Here is a 21425-nt window from a genome sequence, read left to right as displayed (position 1 = left end):
TTTTAATATCAACCAGCTAACACTCCAATGACATTGTATTATTTTTACTTTCAATGTCATTTGAATAACATAAAGAAATCTTTTATAAGTCAAATAAAAGTTTTACTATTTTATTTCCAAGTGAGTTAGAATGAATTTTATTTCTATCACATCTCTATTTTTGGTCTTCAGAAACTATTCCTGACTTTGAGCTCTTGTGCTTTTGTTCAGGGGACCATATAAAATGCCCAACATTAGGCTGGGTTGACAGCATCAAGAGCAAATTGCCTTAACCACTGTAATATCTCTTCAGTTCATGGAATTAATTTCCTTCAAAAATTTATGTTTTCTTGGAAAATAGTTGGCTCTCAAATAATTATAACAATATTTATCTTTTTTTAAATAATTTATGTCTATAAGTTCTCAAAATGTTCAGGAATAAAAATTTGTCTATTTTAAGATGGAGTTAAGAAAAAAAAGTCTAGTTATTGTAAGAGCTTATTTTACAGAAGAGGCTGGAATCCTTAATTGGGTGGGATTGCAGTTCTGTGCTTGGGAAGAGTTCTCTTTTGTAGGAGGAAAGTCATTGAAGGAATCAATATTGCCCAATAACAATTTATTTTATTTTATTTTATTTTTTGTTTTTGTTTACAGACTGGTGGTACTCAGGGGTCAATCCTGACTCAGCGCTCATAAATCACTCCTGGCAGGTTTGAGGAACCATATGGGATGCCGAGAATCAAGGATGGAAATGTTTTTATTTAGGAAGCATGATAGAGAAGTGAGAACATACAGAAATGAAACCCCAGAAATTAAAATAAAGGAATTGAATGTCCCAAGTTGGAAAATGGGAAATTTCAAAGTAGTGTGTGCCAATTGTTTTTTTACAGAAACAATAAATTCCAACATGATTAAAACCACACTGAGAAGCATCAAGTAGTATGGGGTGAAGAGTTGTCTTGTGATATATTGTAAAAAACATATACTTCTGAATTATAAAATATGGCTTAGCTGTGTTCTAACATTTATATTATTTGTTGATTTTATTTTTGGTGATTGTTTTATGGGTCACACCCGGAGGCGCTCAGGAGTTACTCCTGGCTTTGCACTCAGAATTTGGGGGACCATATGGGATGCCAGGATTCGAACTAGCCCATCCTGTGTTGGCTGCATGCAGGACAAACACCTTACCACTGTGCTATTGATTCGGCCCCCTTATTTACTGATTTTTAACGTGAAAAATTATTTGCCATTATTAAACATAATTGCTGTGTAACTATCATCACTTCTCATATCCAGAATTTTCCATCATTCCAAACTGAAACACTTTACAAACTAAATAATAATATTTTTTACCAAAACTACCAACAACCACTACTATGTTTTTCCCATGTATACTTGTGACTATTCTAGGTACCTCAAATAAGTGTAATCCTAACAGTATTTGTCCTTTATGTTTTCTGACATTTATTTTTGTAGATTTACTTGAATATATATATGTGTGCATCTATATACATATATAGTATGAGAGAATCACATAAGCTAATTCTCAGCACAAGAGATTACCTTCAACAATTTTTTTTTTTCATTTAATGAGATTATTCAGAAAGGGCTTTTGGACAGATTTAGGCAAGATTATGAGAACCATGCGCCCTCTAGTGTTTGAACAAGAGCATTGGGCAAAAAAAAATTTGAAGCATGAAACCCAGGATTCTGCTACCCCCAAAACATGATCCTGAGGCCTTTTGCCGCATCTTGGGACCAAATAACTCTCAGTCTTCTCCTGATAAGCCTCTCAGATATCCCCAAAAGGCCTTGAGTTAAAAAGGGATTGTAGTGTCCAAAGAGTTGATTTCTCATTCTTCTGCTTTCACTGGATGAAAATCATGTACCTTGACTGGCTCTTTCTTTCTCATACTTAACAACTGTGACCCATAAACAAAAAGAAGAAAAGAAAATTAGACACAATCCCCACTTTTTTGGGGTGTGTGTGTGTGGAAAGTAGTGGGAGCTTGGAGCCACATGTATCAGTGTTACTCCTGGCTCTGTGCTCAGGAATTACTTCTGAGAGGCTCAGAGAACCACATGCAGTGCTAGGGAGTGTATTGAATCTGATTGACTGTATGCAAGGCAGTACTATACACACTGTAGTACATATATAGGTAGTACCTCTGTACTACTTCTCTACTGGGTTCTTTCTTTCTTTCTTTTTTTGGTTGTTTTTTGTTTGCTTGCTTATTTTGGGGCCACACCTGGTGGTACTCTGGGGTTACTGCTTGTCCTTTGTCACTCCTGGCAGGCTCAGGGGAACATATAGGATGCTGGGAATGAAACCCAGGTCTGTCCTGGGTCGGCCACGGTGCAAGGCAAATGCTCTATTGCTGTGCTATCTCTCCGCTCCTGGGTTCTTATTTTCATGGAAATAAATTTAGAGTTTTTGTTTGTTTATTTAGTTTTGGGGCCACACCCGGTGATGCTCAGGTGTTACTCCTGGCTATGTGCTCAAAAATCGCTCCTAGCTTGGGGGACAATATGGGATGTCGGGGGATCGAATCGTCCTAGGTTAACGCATAGCAAGGCAAATGCCCTACCGCTTGCGCCACCACTCTGGCCCCCATGGAAATAAATTTTGTGACAGAGATAGCGATCATATATGTGATATATGGGGTAAAGAATAATAAAAAAAAAAGTTGAGTTCTGTGTTTGGTGTTGCTCCTGGTAGTTCTCAGGGTGGTCCTAGAGATCAACTCCTGGTCTGCATGCAAAGTCTATGCCTAGCACATTGAGCAGAGTACTAATCTGACAGCATACAACGTTTTTTGAAGGTCTGAAGGTTGTTTACTTTTTTTTTTTTTTTTTTTTTTTTTTGGTTTTTGGGCCACACCCGGTAACGCTCAGGAGTTACTCCTGGCTATGTGCTCAGAAGTTCAGAAGTTGCTCCTGGCTTGGGGGACCATATGGGACACCGGGGGATCGAACCGCGGTCTGTCCAAGGCTAGCGCAGGCAAGGCAGGCACCTTACCTTTAGCGCCACCGCCCGGCCCCGTTTACTTTTTTAAATCAGAACTTGAAAGCCACCAACTTTTAGCCATAATTAAAGCCATGAATGTGCAAGAATTTTTCTGGAAAAAATATATAATGAAAGAGTTTTGAGTAATACAATATATAAGTGGCAAGAATGAGAGAACTAGCATACCAAGAGAGATTGTGTTTAACACTGGATGTCAGTCAAAGAAAATGAAATCACCATAATCATCTCAAGGTGAAATTATTAGAGGCTGTTAAAAGATAAACCTTTTATTCTGAAGGGGAGGCATGGTTTCAGCACAGAAAACATTTTAGAAATTAAAAACCTGAAAGGAGTGAATACATGGGTAAGGAGATGGAATAGCAAAAGAAAGCATAGCATCAGTACAGATGTAGCAACACATGGATGAACTGACATGTGGCTAGAGAAGATGCCATTGTGTCTTTGGTGACAGATGATATACATGAGAACAAAGCTCAAGGCTTATACTGTGAATCTGTGAAACTTTTAAAACGGAACTAAAGAAAACTTAGCCCATGTGAGATGGACAATTTGAGGAGGTATGCTATGCTTTCTCCTGGGTAAGGTTTCCCTGTATTTAGGCCAAAGGCTTATTTCGCCCATATTTTGCTGGACCTATGCAAACAACAACAACTGCCACACACACACACCTTTTTTTACTGTATTTTTAACTTTTATCTTAATAATAAGAGTAACTAAATCTTCTGCTATTGCTTTAATGAGCTCATTGGTGATACAATAATTTTCACAAATATACTTGCTACTGAACTTTTTCTTTTCCATTTTTTTAGTTTTTCTATTTTCTATTTTTAATAACTTTACTTTCTGTCATCTTGAAACTAATGTGTTATATTAGTTATGTCAACGATGAGATGCATTTTCTTTAAATAAAATTTAAAAAATGTAATCCATTTGTTTATCTTTACTTCTAATTGTTTGACTAATGGTGTTTCATCCTTGAAGATGCCTTTAGATTCAATGTCATGAGGTGTTTAGCCTATATTTTCTTTATGAATCTATGGTTTCAGGTATTATATCAAGGTCTTTAATCATTTTCGTTTGACTTTTGTGCATTAAAGATATTTTGACATTAAAGAGAGGTCTGAGTTCACATTGCTTGTATCTGACCAATTTCCTAACACCACTTATTGAAGAGGCTTTCCTCGCTACATTCTATTTCTTGCCCCTTTATCAAAGATTAATTCATAATATACCTGAGGGTAAGTCTCAATATATTCAAGTCTATTTCAGGGATCTGATGGTCTATCTTTATTCCATACCATACTGTTTTAATAATTCTACTTTATAGTACAGTGTGAATTTGGGAGTGATGCCTCCTCTCTACTTTTGCATAAGAGTTGCCTTAGCTATTTGTGAAAGTTTATTGTTCCATACAGTGTTTGACTTGTTTCTTTGAAAATGTTTAAAAAAAGAGAGAGAGGGAAACACAGAAAGGGACAGAGAGACACAGAGACAGAGACAGAGAGAAACACAGAGACAGGAGAGGAGAGAAGAGAGATTGAACCAGGGAGGATTAGGTTCTTTTGGCCAAACCTTTTGTCCCCCAAAACCTCTTTGGATCATTTATTGCGGACGATTATTGCCAAGGTCTCCCCAAGAATGGGAGTTGGTCTCTCAATTTGGGAGATATTTGGGGACCCTGGATATATCAGCAGTGGACTCAACTTCATGCTACAATAGCAACTAGAAAAGAATTAGTATTCTGTTCTTCTGTTTTATAATACTTTGCTTTATAAAATCCTTTTCTATATTCAAAAAAAAAGAAAAAAAGAAAATGTCATGGGTATGCTTATAGGGACTGCATAAAATATGTATAATGCTTTTGGATTGATTGCTATTTAATTATGTTTATCCTTCCAATGCATGAGTAGGGAATATGTTTATATTTCCTTGTGTTCTCTTATTATTTGAAGCAGTGTTTTGTAGTTTTCTTTGTACAGGTCTTTCACTCTTTGGTTAAGTTGACTACAAAGTAGTTGATTTTCTGAGGTACAATTGAATGGGATTGTTACTTTAATATCTTTCTCTTCTCTCTCACTATTTGTATAGAGAATGCCATAGATTTTTTATACTACTTTTGTAGCCTGCCACTTTAGTATACAAAACTATTGTCTCTAGCATTTTTGTAGAATCTTTAGGATTTTCTAAATATAACATCATATCACTGCAAACAATGAGAGCCTGAATTCTTCCTTTCCTATCTGGATGCACTTGCCTAGTTGGTATGGCAAGTAATTCCAGTACTATACTCAATAGAAGTGGTGAGAATGGGCGACCTTGTCTTGTGCCAGATTTAGAGATTGGTCTTTTAGTTTTTTTCTATTAAGTATAATATTTGTTACAGAATGTGGTAAATTCCTATGACAATGTTGAAAAAAGATACTTCAATTCCCATCTTGTTGATAATTTTTTTGGGCCACACCCGGTAACACCAGGGTTACTCCTGGCTATGGGGGACCATATGGGACACCGGGGGATCGAACCGCGGTCCGTCCAAGACTAGCGCAGGCAAGGCAGGCACCTTACCTTTAGCGCCACCACCCGGCCCCATTGTTGATAATTTTTAACAAAAATGGGTGTTGGGTTTATTAAAAGCATACTCTGCACCTATTGATATGATCATATAATTTTTATTTTATGATATGGTAGACTAATTTATGTTCAACTATCCTTGTATCTCTGAGATGAGTTCTTCTTGGTCATGGTATATGAGCTTATTTATTTTTATTTTTTGGTTTTGGGGCCACACCCTATGATACTCAGTAGTTACTCCTGGCTCTGTGCTCATAAATTGCTCCTGGCAGGTCCGGGGGGCCAGGAGGGATACCAGAATCTCTTTGTGAATCTTGCTAATTCTTTTATAGATTTTGTTTATTTTATTCAGAGAACAACTCTTGCTTTTTTCCTTTTCTTTCACTTCTTTTGGGGGAGGGCACATGCAGTGACGCTCAGGAATTACTCCTGGCTATACACTCAGAAATCGTTCCTGGCATGGGGCCATACGGGACACCAGGGGATCCAACTGCGGTCTGTCCAAGATTAGCGCATGCAAGGCAAACGCCCTACCACTGCTCCGGCCCCAAGCCAACTCTTGCTTTAATTGATCTTTTGGATTGTATTTGGGGAGTCCAGTTCATTAATTAATTTGTTTAACTATTCTAAGTACCATGGTTTCAAAATTGTTCTTTTTCAGTCATAGAATGTACACCACCTTCAACAGTACACATTTGCTGCCACCAATATCCCAGTTTCTCTCCCACTCCTCCTTTAGTTTTATTAAATTATGTTCTATGTGGCTTTTTATTTGGTTAGTTGGTTAGTTGGCTTTTGGGTCACACCTGGTGGTGCTCAGGGGTTACTTCTGTGTCTTTGCCCAGAAGTCGCTCCTGACCATGTGGGATGCCGGAAATCGAACCTGAGTCCATCTGGGATTAGCCACTTGTAAGGCAAACACCTAACGCTATGCTATGGCTCCAGTCCAATTTATATTCTATGTTTTATTATTTTCTTCTACCTATCTGATTTAGGCTCATTTTGTTGGTTATTTTCCAATTTCTTAACTTGTGCCATTAAGTTGTTTATGTAGACCTTTTGTCCTGATGGATATTAACAAAGCTGTAAAATTTCCAATTAATATTGCTTGTGCTGTGTCCCACAAATTCTGACAATTCATGTCTTCTTTTATTCATTCTCATTTGTTTTCATGATTTTTTTACTTCCTTTATGATTTCCTCTCTTACTCACTGATTGCTCAACAGTGATCAGTTTAATTTTTAGGTGTTAAAGTTATATCTTCATACCTGTTTGTAATTCACTTCTAATTTTAGTGTACAAATGAAAAAAATAGCTTATACAATTTGTATTTCCTTCAATTTCATATAGGTATGTTTTGTGGCCCAGAATGCGGTCTATCTTAGACAATGTCCCATGCGCATTGGACAAGAATGTGTATTCAGCATTTTGAGGATGAAAACCTCTATATATTTCTACTAGCCCCCTCTCTTCCATTTATTCCTTCAAAGCCTGGTTGAATTTTAGCCTGGTTCATCAATCAAAAGGTGACAGAGTGGTGTTGAAGTCTTCAACTATTACTATGTTGTTCTTGATATCTTTATTCAAGTCTATTAGCAGTTGTTTTAAGTGTTCTGATAGCCTTTTATTGGACACATATCAGTTTAGAAGTATGGTTTCTTCTTGATGATTTAGTTATGGCTTGATTATTAAGAAGTTACCTTCTCTCTTTTTTATTTTTGAAATGTACTAAAATTTAATCATTTATAAAAGCTACAATTTAATCTTACAGTAAAGCACAAGTAATATTAGAGTTCAGTATATTTGTATATTTCATATATTATATATTTTAGCTTTTAAAGCCATAAAAATTACTAATACCAGTTTTTTTACTATAAAAGATCTATTATTCTAAAGCATCATGAACAATTTTAACTAGAATATATTGAAATAATGATATGTCATAGTTTTAAATATAATATGATGTCACTTAATAAATTACCTGCTGCAATGAGTTTGGGGGGAATTTTTTTTATCTTTACAGATATAAAGTATAATAGTTTGACGTTTTTTATATCAATAGAAATAAATCATGATTAAAAAGGTCAATATGAAATCATTTGAGTGTCGCAGTAATAGTCAACATTTGAAATACATCCATACTCTTTTGCATAATCATATTAGAGGCAAGTATATTTTCACATCTTTTATAGCTGCTATTTCAAAGGAGAAATACTGTTGTCTTATTTTTCAGGAGATACACACAGAGCAATTTTTTCTCCAGGGGACTTGTGCAAACCAATATAAGATCTAAATTTTTCACATAATATATAAAACAGGAGAATCCTCTTCAAATTATTTTTTTTGAAGATTAGAATGCTGGCAGTTTACAAGGCAACACTTCTTCATTCCTGTAGTCTTACTCAGAGTTGCTGCTTACTGTGGCTCTAGAGCAGAAGACATGATTTCTTGTTAGGCTTCTTCTTTTCCCCTGGTGTTTTTCTATGTGTTTGTTTGACCAGGTCATAAAATATTTCATTTATGTTGATCTTTGACTTTGCAGAGGATTCTAAAAAGGCAGAGTTCTATACCACCATCTTGCTAAATTCTGATCCTGTTCTTTGTCATCTACTCACTCATCTTCCAGATCATATTTATTGCTAAATTCTGATCCTGTTCTTTGCCATCTACTCACTCATCTTCCAGATCATATTTATTGCCAACCAAAATCGTTTGAACATCTTCTGTACCTTTAACACATAAAATCTGTTGCCTTGAGCTCTGTAAGTCATTAAATGTGGACTGAGCTGTAATCAAATATACTAGTGCAAACCCTTGGCCATTCTTAATATACAATTTTTCAACAAAAATACCTGAACATACTGAACTGTCAGAGAAGACTTTCCCACGCCCCCTGAACCAAGGACCACTAGTTTGTACTCAAGCATGATGTGGTCCCTAAATACTGACAATCCCCAGGGTCCAACACTTTCTCCACCTCCTCCTCCACTTCCTCCTCCTCCTTCTCCTTCCTCCCTCCTCTCCGGGGGGCTTTAGCTCCAGCTCCAGCTCAACACAGTGACACCCTGGGCTCCGCGCCTCACCCCATCCCATTGCCTCTCTGTCTCATAACTTTTTTAAGCCTGAAGTCTATGTCATCTGATATCAGTATGGATTTTTAAGGGAGTCTTTTTAAGGTAGTTGTTTTCTTGAATAGATTGTCTTCTAATCTTTAACTTTGAGTGTGTGTTGCTATGACTATTCAAATGTGTTTTCTGCAAGCAGCCGAATGTTGTATTCAATTTTCTGATCTATTTTGCCACTGTGTGTCTCTTAATTGGTATATTAAGTCCCTTGATGTTGAGAGTGTTATTTTCACTGTTTTGGTTGTTAGTAATACTTCACATTTATATAGTATTGAAACTATGTAATTCTAATATTGCAAGACATCTTTCCTAAGAACAAACTTAACTTTTGATTTGAATGTTTTGTTTCCTCTCTATCTTTCCATTTTTATCCCTCTCATTGCTGTGTTTATTACACTTTGAGGCTTTATATTACTTTTATCAGCATTGACTTGAGTGCTCAACAATAATGACACTGCAGTTCAGTAAGAGGTAAATAACAAACTAGATGAAAATAATTTTGCTTATCAGTATCATCATAACTAAGAACATAATTTGTCATTATTGCAAGTACCCAGACTTGAGAAATATTTTACCACTTGTTTTCTTCTGTGGGGAAACCACAAGGTGTTTACCATATTAAATCAGTGATAGAATGATATCACCAAGATTATAAATATAATAATATGTTTTTCTTATCCTTGACCACACTATGGGAAGAAGACTAAAGCTGGAGTTAAACCACATCCCTATTTCTGGAAGATGGAGTTAGACTAAAACTTTAATTCTGTTATATCAACTAGAATTTATATGGCACTTCAAAGTCTAAGGGATCAAAAGCCCAGGTTGCCTGTAAGTATGGATAATATTTCCCTTTGACTCACTTACTAATGGTTGTGAATCTGTGAAGCTGACGTTTGATGTGTATGTTATCACCCCCATCAAACTATCTCAGCACCTTTTCAGGGAATATATCAGTGAAATCCAAGAAATGCTTACTTGTGATGATTATTTATCAGATAGTTTTGCTTTGTGATTAATATTCATAGAAATAATAACTCTATATGCATAATTTAAAGCAATTATTTTATTTTACAATAATTTAGTGGCTGAGAGATAGTACAGGTGTTAATCTTTGTACACTAGTTCAATTTTTAGTATTATATATGGTCTCTGAGCACCACACAGAGTGCTTCTTGAGCATAGAGCCAGGAATAGTCACTGAGTTCTGTGATTGCATCATACAAATAATGGAAACATATTTTTTAAAATAACTTATTGGGGGCCAGAGTAATAGTACAATTGAGAGGGTGGTTGTCTTGCACACAGCCAACCTAGCTTCAATTCCTAGCATCCCATATGATTCCCCAAGACTTCCAGAAGTAATTCTTGAGGGCAGAACCAAGAATAGCCCCTGAACACACCAAGTGTTCCCTAAAACAAAAAGAAAAATTAAACAAAAAGTAACTTATTGAAGACTTGTATTTAAGTTCAAAGTTCTAGATCACATACTTTGCATGAAGGAACTCTGAGTTCAATCTCTAGCAACACATGTGTCTTCAGCAATGAAAAGAATAATTTCTAGGGGCCGGAGAAATAGCCTGGAGATAAGGTGTTTGCCTTACATGCAGGACGATGGCTCCAATCCCGGCATCGCATATGGTTCCCCAAGCCTGCCAGGAGCGATTTCTGAGCGTAGAGCCAGGAATGGCCCCTAAGCGCTGCCTGCTGGGTGTGACCCAAAACACAAAAACAAAAAAAAGAATGATTTCTAAGCACTGTGCAGGGAGTGACTCTAGCCCCACTAGAAGTGGCTAAATACTTGAAAACAAGTTGAAAGAAACTGACAGCTTGCGATAGCAGATCTATAGTGTAGCCACATTATAGTAAATGTGGGCCACAAGGCGCATCAGCAAATCTTAAACAACCGTATCTTGCAGCATTAGATCAAGGCAAATCAACAAAAGCACAACAAAGGGTATAGCAACCTACCCATCCACACCGGTCAGAGGACAAGCAGGCTGAAGCTTAAATCGCTGCAAAATAATCTCTCAACAATATAAACTCCCCTGAGACCTCCAAATCAGTAGAAAAGGACAGTGATACAGAAAATTAACAACTTGAGACAACAAAGAACCAAGATAAAACATAATGGTAAATGCATCAGAAAATTGAATCTAACATTCTGCTGCCTGCATAAATCACATTTTAAAATTCAGAGCAAACAGACACTCAAAGTCAAAGGTTGGAAGTCAACCCTTCAAGAAAATAACTCCATTAAAAAGGCCATACTGGGGGCCGGAGAGATAACATGGAGGTAAGGCGTTTGCCTTTCATGCAGAAGGTCATCGGTTCGAATCCCGGTGTCCCATATGGTCCCCCGTGCCTGCCGGGAGCAATTTCTGAGCATGGAGCCAGGAGTGGCCCCTGAGCACTGCCGGGTGTGACCCAAAAACCACAAAAAAAAAAAAAAAAAAAAAAAAAAAAAGGCCATACTGTGGGACCGGAGCAGTGGCTCAGGGCGTAAGGCGTCTGCCTTGTGCGTGCTAACCTAGGATGGACCGCCGTTCTATCCCCCGGCATCCCATATGGTCCCCCAAGTCAGGGGCGATTTATGAGCTTATAGCCAGGAGTAACCCCTAAGCATCTCCAGGTGTGGCCCAAAAACAAACAAACAAGCAAACAAACAAAAAAGGCCATACTAATATCAGACAACATAAATTTCAGGATTAAAAAAGTTATGAGACAGGGAAAATCTCCTCTTAATAATCAAATATAAGTAAATCATCAGGAAATTACACTCCTAAACAGATATATGTTCAATAAAAAGCTATCAAAATACTTAAGATAGCTGCTAATAGCTTTGAATAAAAATATCAAGAACAACAAAGTAATAGTTGAAGACTTCAACACCACTCTGTCACCTTTTGATAGATGAACCAGGCTAAAATTCAACCAGGATATAGTGGTCTTGAAGTAAGAAATGGAAGAGAGGGGGCTAGTAGATATACATAGAGCTTTTCTTTTTATTCTAAGTGATAAAAGATCTTTAATACCCAGAAATTTCATACCAGACCTGTACTGACTTTCATATAGATGAGAAATAAAAATTTTTTCAGCAAGTATTTTCTTTTTCATTCTTTTTCTTATTAATATCTTTATTTAAGTATCGTGATTTCGAATATGATTGTAGTTGGATTTCAGTCATGTAAATAACACCCCCTCCACCAGTGCAACATTCCTAACACCAATGTCCCAAATCTCCCTCCTCCCCACCCCACCTCCGCCTGTACTCTTGACAGGCTTTCTACTTCCCTCATTCATTCACTTTGTTATGAGAGTTCTCAATGTAGTTATTTCTCTAAATGCACTCATCACTCTTCATGTCGTGAGCTGGACCTTCCAGCCCTCTCTTTTGTCTCTGTGAATTATTGCAAAAATACCTTTCATTTTTCATAAAAACCATAGATGAGTGAGACTATTCTGTGTCTATCTCTCTCCCTCTGACTTATTTCACTCAGCATAATAGATCCCATGTACATCCATGTATAGGAAAATTTCATGACTTCATCTCTCCTGGTGGCTACATAATATTCCATTGTGTATAATATATAGAGCTTTTCATCTTCAAAATGCTGAATACACATTCTTCTCCAATGCACATGGGACATTCTCTTAAGATAGAGCACATTCTGGGTCACAAAACATATCTACATAAAATCTAAGGGAATACAATTTGTATAAACTATTTTCTCAGACAATTGTACACTAGAAGTAAAAGTGAATTACAAACAGGCATGGACATATAGCTTTAACACCTGAAAATTAAACTGATCACTGTTGAGCAATCTGTGGGTCCAAGAGGAAATAAAAAGATTCCTGGGAACAAACTAGTATGAGGACACAGAGTATCAGAATTTATGCAGCACAGTAAACATGGTACCAGACTAATTTAAAGCTAAGCACGCAAGCATTTTCAGAAAGAAAGGAAGTTTCTACATCAATAACCTAATGACAGGGCTTAAGAAGTTTGAAAATGAGCCAAAATCAGATAAATGGAAGGAAACAATAAAACTTAGAACAGAGGGGCTCGAGAGATAGCACCAAGGAAGGACATTTGCCTTGCAAGCAGCAGATCCAGGACAGGTGGTGGTTTGAATCCCTGCATTCCACATAGTCCCCTGAGCCTGCCAAGAGCAATTTCTGAGCTCAGAGCCAGGAGTAACCCTTAAGCACCACCAGATGTGACCCAACCCCCAAAATAAATAAAACTTAGAGCAGAAAAAAACAAAATGGAATCCCCAATCCAAAAGAGCAATGAAAGCAAGAGTTGGTTCTTTGAAAAATTAAACAAATTAATAAACAATTAGCAAGACTCACAAAGAAAGAGAAACTTAAACAAATAGAATTATAAGTGAAGAGAAATTTCACTACAAATTCGAAGGGTAATCAGATTACTTTGAGAACCTTTATGCCACAAAATGAGAGAACCTAGGAAAAAGGATAAATGCTGAATTCCTAGAACTTCCCAAAATTGAACCAAGGTGATTTCCAATACTGAACAGAACTACCACATTGAGGAAATTGAAATTGAAACTGAAAAGCCTATCCAAGAACAAAAGGAAATTAAAGAAACAGAAACACCCCTAAATTGTTTCTATGAAGCTAACATAGCCCTGATACCAAAAGCAGACAGACACCACAAAAATGAAAATTACAGACTGATAATCTGTATTAACACAGATGCAAAGAACCTCAACAAAATACTAGCAAATAGAGTCCAACAATTCAACAAGAAGGTCTACACCATGACAAAAAACGATTCATCCCAGAGATGCAAGGATGGTTTAACATACAAGCCAATCAACTTTATACATCATATAAATAAAAGAAAAATTATATTGTCATATCAATAGATGCAGAGGGTACATCTGCATCAACTCAGTTTTACCATTAATTACATCAACTCTGACCCTCAGATAACTTACATTAAACTCTGCATAATAAAAGTGGCATGGAAAGCAGCAGTGTGCTAGAAGCTTGGCTGACTCAGTAAGATTCAAGTGGCTGCTCAACACCCCTAACTAAATGTACTTTCTCCCTTGACCCTGAGTGGTTTCTTATGTGCTGCTCCTTGCTGCTGACCTGTCATTTCAAGATCAGCACGAACATAAACACAGTGAATACTGTGAACTGCAAGCAGCAGTCATCAACCCCTAGAAATTAGTCAACTAGTGAGCCCTAGAATTAACCCCACAAAAATCTACATGCAAAAGTCCATGGTGTTCCTATAAAATGAAAGAGAACAAAGATATATTTTTTAAAAAATACCATTCACAAGTGTGCCTTATAAAATCAAATACCTTGGAATCAACTAAATCAAAGAGGTTAAATACTATACAAAAAAACTACAAAATACTTCTTCAAATAACAAGAAAGGACACAAGAAAATGGAAACATACCCCCTGCCCATGTATTGGGAAGATTGACATTAAAATGGCAATACTCCCTAAAGCATTGTACAGTTTCTATGCAATTTCTGTAATATCACCATGATTTAAAAAAATAAAGCAAACACTTCTTAAATTCATATAGAAAACAATTTCATAGCTAAAGCATTCCTTGAGAAAAAGAAGATGGGGAACATCACCTTTTCCAACTTCAATTGGACTACAACTGTACTACAAAGCAGTAGTAACTGGCACGGTGCTGAAATAAAATAAAGTCTCAGAAACAGTAGAATAGAATTGAATATCCTGAGACAGATCCATAGGTGTATAAGTTAATTTCTGATAAAGAAGCAAAAATTAAAATTAGGGCAAGTATAGCCTCTTAAACAAGTGGTGCTAGAAAACATGGTCAGATATGTGCAAGAAACTGCAAGATCCTGACACCATGCACAAGGTTCAAATCAAAATGGACTTAGGATCCTGATATCAGACCTAAAACCATAGGTATATAGAAAGAAACAGGCAGAACTCCTCATGACATTGAAGCTAAATTTATCTTTAAAGATAAGAACACCACCGACCAAACAAGTACAAGTGCAGATAAACAAATGGTACTACATTAAATTAAGATTCTGCACCTCAAAGGAAATGAGCACCAGAATATAAATACAATTTATCAATGGAATGGAAGAAACTATTCATCCAATCCCATTCTGTTAAGGGGTTAATATCTAAGATATATAAGACACTTGTACAACTTAGACATCTAAACCCATAAAAAATGGAGAGATTTGCACATTTTCCCAGGGAATAAATACAGATGACCAAAAGGCACATGAAAAAATGTTCACCATCATTAATCATCGGAGAGATGGAAATCAAAACTACACTGAGATATCACCTCACACCACAGAGATTGGCACACATAAAGAAGAACAACATTGGTGGCATGGATGTGGTGGGAATATAGACTGGTTCAGACTTTTTTGGAAATAATGTGGGCATTCCTCAAAAAAACTAAGAACTGATCTTTTATATGATCCACTGCTGAGAATATGCCCTGGGGGCCAAAAATACAATGAAGTGCAGAAAAGGCATCTGCACTCCTATATGCATCGCAGCACTGTTCACCATTGCTAAAACCTGGAAAAAAACCAAGTTCAGTAACCACATTGCAAAACAGTGTTTAAAAGTGGGGGAGAGAATGTGTGTGAGAAAGGAAGAGAGCAGGAGAATGTATGTGTGTGAGAAAGAGAAAGATAGAGAGTGAGGGAGAGAGGGAGACAGAAAAAAAAATGTCTGCTATAAAAGCAGTTCCGGGGAATGCTGGATAGTGAGAGTGAGGCAAGGAAGCTGGGGACATTGGTTGCAGGAAATATGCACTGGGTGTTGGGTATTGTATGATTGAAACTCAATCATTAACTATTTTGTGACTGTATCTCATGTTTATTCAAAATAAATATTAAAAATAATGCAAAGGGGTGGAGCAAAAAAAGAATGCAAAGAAAGAGAAAGTGCTGTATGACAGCTCTATGAATTTTGTCTTCTGGCTGATTGAATATGAAACTATAAGGATTATTTTTGAAGAAAAGGAAACTAAGTGCCATGACAGTGACAATCACCAGATAAGTAGAAGTAACTCTGTGCCTGGAGTTGTATTACACATAATGTCTATAATAATTCATATGAGTCTTATTCAATTAGATTTATCATTATTTTTCCTATTTTATATGAATAAAAACAATCACAGAATGATTATATTTTGAGCCTTAATGGTCTAATCCCCTAGTTATCATGGGGTAACTACCATGGGGTTAGATCATTACATAATAAAAATACTATGTATTATTATTTACTAGTGCTATACATAATGGGTCTATCCCCATAGGATCTTTTTTTTCCATAGTATCTTCTTAACTACTGTATATTACTTTCCCTCATTTGTTCACTGTGATATTCCCAACACCTAGAAAAATATTTACATAACATTTACATATGGTATGTGCTGAAACAACTTACTGACTGAAAGATTCCTGAGTATTAAAGGCAGCACTGAATTGACCTTGTTTTAGTGAGATACAGCTGAAACTAGAAACAGATATGGAGAACAGATCCAGGATTGTTGGGTCACTGATGGAAAGGGCTGTGTGAGGGCCTGAAACCAAGCATAGGGCTTAAGCAGCTGTGCTGCAATCTTAATCTCATATCTCAGCAGGAGCCAGAAACTATTGACCAGAAACATTCCAGTGGTGAGTCAGTAACCATTCTCACACATTACTCTGCTCTAATCAGCAGGATCTTAAAATCACAGGAACCTTGAGGCTTTGATGTGAAGAGGAGGGGCCCAGGCTAAAGGTTGGAGCAGGTGGGTCTAGGAGGGACTGGTGAGGAGCCTTTGGTGCCTTTGTTTTTTCTGGTTCTACCACCAGGTATTAGAGGGTGGTAGTGTGGTGGGTGACATCATCACCTTACTAAGGGGTGTTTTGGTTGTGTGATGTAGGCGTTGGTTTTAGTGCACAATCAGTGATTAGTGAAGAATTGAAGTGAGTACTCATGCGCACACACACACACACATACACACACACATGAGTTCTGCAGCAACATAATGAATAAGTTTATTAAACTTACACGGGACACTCATAATGGGTAATTCTGCTATGCTCTATGTCTTTTGGTATCTAGAAAAGCCACTCCTGTTCTTGTCTAAAGGCAGTGACCTATGTTATTCATAGAGACCTTCTGCCATCCTTAGAATGATGGCATTTTGACTATCTTTCCTTGATATCCATTTTTATTATCTTAATTGACACTTCTTCCACAGATGTTTTCTTATTTTTGTTTATTTTAATTGAAAATTTTATATTAGAGAGTTTTAGTGTGGTAATAATTATGCTTGACAATACAGTAAATCTACTTACCACTCAGTATATAAGAACTTGATTTAGACCCACTTACAAGCTCTGCCAGTTCTTTAGATTTTGGGAGTTATTATGTGATTTTAAATAACATTGTCATGTGTTTATCTCAGTTTACTTAAATAGTTCCTAGCAGGAGTTTTCTAGAAGAGATATTTAGCAAATTGATCATATATCACTGCTTTATATAATAAACATTGATGACATTTTAAATGTTTCATATTTTAATGTTTACAGTTTTCAGTGTGAAGTTGTTTTTAATTTATGAAAAAGTTCCCCCAAATAGAACAGAATTCCTTTGTTACCTTTATCCTGTTTACCCAAATGTTTACATCTTATATAAATGCAGTATAGTCAAAGTCAGAAACTCAGTATTGGTGAATTGATATTATGTGATACGCATGCTTCATTCGCATGTCACTTTTCTTACGTTATTTTATAGAACAAAATTTTTTATCTCAGACTAAATAATATGTGATAATGTGATACAGGGCTGGAGAGATAGCATGGAGGTAAGGTGTTTGCCTTGCATGCAGAAGGATGTTGGTTCAAATCCCAGCATTCCCTGTGGTCCCCCGAGACTGCCAGGAGCTATTTCTGAGCGTAGAGCCAGGAGTAACCCCTGAGCACTGCCAGGTGTGACCCCCCCAAAACAAAACAAAAAAAGAATGTGATACAACTTGTCACATCTCCATAGTCTCCTTTAATCTTGGACATTTCTTATTTTTTAATAGCAGCATTTATTTTGTAAATAAACCTAATCATATTCATTAGTTTATATAAACCAAAATTTTACATATTAGATTTCCTTTTATTAATGCACCAGTGTTATCACATGTTTCTTTCTTATAAAAAAGAGCAATTGAAATTCAGTGTATTCTTTAACCACAGCAGTTGTGACATTACATATTACCACCCATGTGTTGTGATTTCATTATTGCATATATTTACACAAATTACATAAGATGCAATTACAATAGAGAAGTGGGCAATAGTTGATAACTTACAAAATTTCACAAAAATGACACTGAACTAATAATAAAGTGCTATAGTAAAAATAATTATACTATAGATAAATATATCATATCTTACAATCTGACAAAACAACTCAGTCTTAGCAAGTGGACATATAATATACTGGAAAATTTGAGGCCTATGGTTAACATTTGTCTCGGGCTTTAACTTAAGGAACTAGACATGCCTTTTATTTGGTGACTTCTTTCTTCCAAGAAAAGAGGAAGAGGGGGTAAGAGCACATGTATTACCCATGTGAGACTTTGCTTAGATCAGAAGCACAACATGCACACCCCCTTCCAGCATATGACTTCCCCACAACAATATCATAAAGAAAGGGGGAAAGTAAAGAAGGAAAAAAAATCACCAAACCAAGTATAGATGGGTACATGATGACAATTCTTTGGAATTTAAGTAGGGAAGAGCAAGTACTGGATGTGAGTGTTCTCTTGCCCCAAAACACTTTAAGGAATTTATAGTCTATGAGTATTGTTTGTTAAACTTATTGTCCTTTTATAAAAGGATATTTATCTAACAAATTATGCTATATATTTTAGATTCTTATGAAAAAATATAGTGTAGGTACATGTTGTTCTCACTTTTTATGCTTTGTTTGAACAATTAGAGAAGATTCATGCAGGGTTAATTAAATATTTTAGAAAATAAAAATGTTATACCTAGTTTTTATGTAAAATATAATTAAATTGGGCCGGAATGATACCTACAGCGGTAGGGCATTTGCCTCACACTTGGCCAATTCAGGACGGACCTTGGTTCGGTCTCCCAGAGTCCCATATGGTTCCCCGAGCCAGACGCGATTTCTAAACACATAGCCAAGAGTAAACCCTGAACATCACAAAGTGTGGCCCAAAAAAGGCAAAAAAAAAAAAAAATTAAATATTTGCTGAAATTTTTATTCTTTCTAATTTGTATTATAACACTGTGATTTACCAAGTTTTTCATAATACAGTCAATTTAGACATTAAATGTTCAAACACCAGTCCCATCAGCATTGTGGCCCTCCCTTCACCAGTATCCCCAGTCACTGTAGCCTATAGCCTTCCTCCATGCTGGCACAAGCAAACTGACTTCATATTGCTGGCTACAACTTAAAGGCAACTGGAATTATCAAATCTTAGATCAACAGAGGTCAATTTGAAATGATTATTAAATCTCCCATGGTATTACTGAAGTCTGTGTCTAAAGATTTACTGGTGCTAGTTGACCTTTTTTTTTTTTTGCCACTGAGGTGGGTAGACTATTATGTTACTTTCCGTCAGATTTCCTATGATGCTACTGAGCTGATACTACAAGATGTTGAGATAAGTCTAAAACAAATTAGGTGACTTGAAAGTTTGACAAGGCTAAGTAATGAAGCTGGGCCTTTTCTGTCAGAAGGCATTAGGTGTCAGCTGTAGTTCATGCAAGGAGAATCTGCCTTGCTCGTCTCTGAGGAGGCCACAGAAGTTTATCAACCTGGAACCAGACTCCTGGGAAGTGTCAGCAGCTGTTATTTTCTTCAGGAGTATGGTGGCAATATTAAACTGTTTTTCTCCTGAGAAGATGGCCTGCATACATCTTTAAAGGGATAAGAAATGATTTGGGCTATAGTCAGATGAACATAGATATAAATCTTGCAGAAGGACATTATCTAAATAAAATTCCAATTCCAATTAAGGCTAAATCTCAAATATCTTATATACAAAAGGAATAAATTGTTCCTGTTTTGCTCTTTATTTTTTTCTTTTAATATTTTTTGCTTTGCTGTCAAAAAAGCCACAACAAAAAAATGATAAATATATATTAAAACCGAAGTTTTTGTTTGTTTTGTTTTGTTTTTTTGGGTCACACCCAGCTGCATTCAGGGGTTACTCCTGGCTCTATGCTCAGAAATCGCTCCTAGCAGGCTCGGGAAATCACCTGGGATATTGGGGTTCGAACCACCATCCTTCTGCATGCAAGGCAAATGCCCTACCTCCATGCTATCTCACCGGCCCTAGATATGAATTTTAAAGCACATTTTGTTCATTCAGAAATGATGCCCACATAGCCCATGAGGAGCAGGAGGATGTGTTACTGAGCCCTGTCACATGGAGAAGCTATGGCACGAGTGTGGGCTTTTAGTTTTCAGAAACACTCAGTCTCAGAAACATAATTGGTTTTCCTCTAGCCTCTCTTCTTAAACCTGTGACTTTGCAGCTTGACATACTTATCATACTGCAAGGGTAGGTTGCATATATTTAGAATGAGTCTTGTTAGACTAGCTTATGAGAAAGATAAATAAGCACAGAAATCGAAATTGGCTTTTAAAGAAACTGAAACACATGGGACATTAATGATGAATGAAGCAGGCTAAAGTGACACCGGACTTTGGACTCATTGAACAAGATGAATGGTACAATGGCAGATAAAGTAGACTTTAGACTCATTGAACAAGATGAATGGCTGTCGAAGTAGACCTTGAATAATGTAGTGATTAGTGGCTGGGGTGAATTAATGGCGGGGGTTGGGGGCGGATACAAAAAGTCTCCTGCAGATCGTTCATAAGACCTCGGCCAAAACAGGCACTTGACCTGTAGTAGGCTTCAGTACTACCTGGATTTTCTGTTCTAGGAAAACAGGATTATCTGAGGCTTTGACAGGCAATCTGGAAGATTCCCTGAGAAGACCCAAGAGGCATTAGGAAGGTGAGGAGGCCCACCTTGGCTGTGTAGGCAGGCAGTGGAAAGAATGCAATGCCTGGGCCTGAGCTCAACCCTGTGCTCTTCCACTTGAGCTGTACAAGACTTTGACACAGTCTTTGCCTTCTAGGGTTTGTTTATTCTTTGGGCCACTTCAAAGTTATTCACAGGGGTAACACCTTGAGGGTTGCTTTTCTCAGTGCTGGGGGACCAGACCTTGTCCTATGATATTAATCCAAGGTAAATCTAAGAATTGTTAATAATGCAGGGGTCCTCAAACTTTTTAAACAGGGGGCCAGTTCACTGTCCTTCAGACTGTTGGAGGGCCAGATTATAGTAAAAACAAAAATTATGAACAAATTTCTATGCACACTGCATATATCTTATTTAGAAGTGAAGAAACAAAATGGGAATAAATACAATATGTGGCCCGCGGGCCGTAGTTTGAAAACCCCTGAATTAAGGGTTTTAAGCCTTTTTTCTTGTGAGGAAAAAGACTGATGACTTCTAAGTTCTTACATATACCAGAAATAAGAATTCTTATGTCTTATTACTACCCATCAATAACTTGTCTCTCTTTGATTATTTTGTATCAATATGGGCCTAATTCTGTATTCGAGGGTCACTTATTATACTCTGGGGTCCATGCCATGCAAGGAATCAAACCTAGGACTATCTGC

The 21425-nt window shown here is 36.8% G+C and overlaps 1 pseudogene; it reads right to left on the bottom strand.

Moving 5' to 3' along the window:
- Window positions 1-8007: 8007 nt before the first annotated feature.
- LOC126033741 (ras-related protein Rap-1A-like) lies at window positions 8008-8508 on the bottom strand (annotated as a pseudogene).
- Window positions 8509-21425: the final 12917 nt, after the last annotated feature.

This window comes from Suncus etruscus, chromosome 17 (assembly GCF_024139225.1).
Source record: "Suncus etruscus isolate mSunEtr1 chromosome 17, mSunEtr1.pri.cur, whole genome shotgun sequence".
Lineage (NCBI taxonomy): Eukaryota > Metazoa > Chordata > Mammalia > Eulipotyphla > Soricidae > Suncus > Suncus etruscus.
This window is presented reverse-complemented; position numbering and strand designations above follow the sequence as displayed.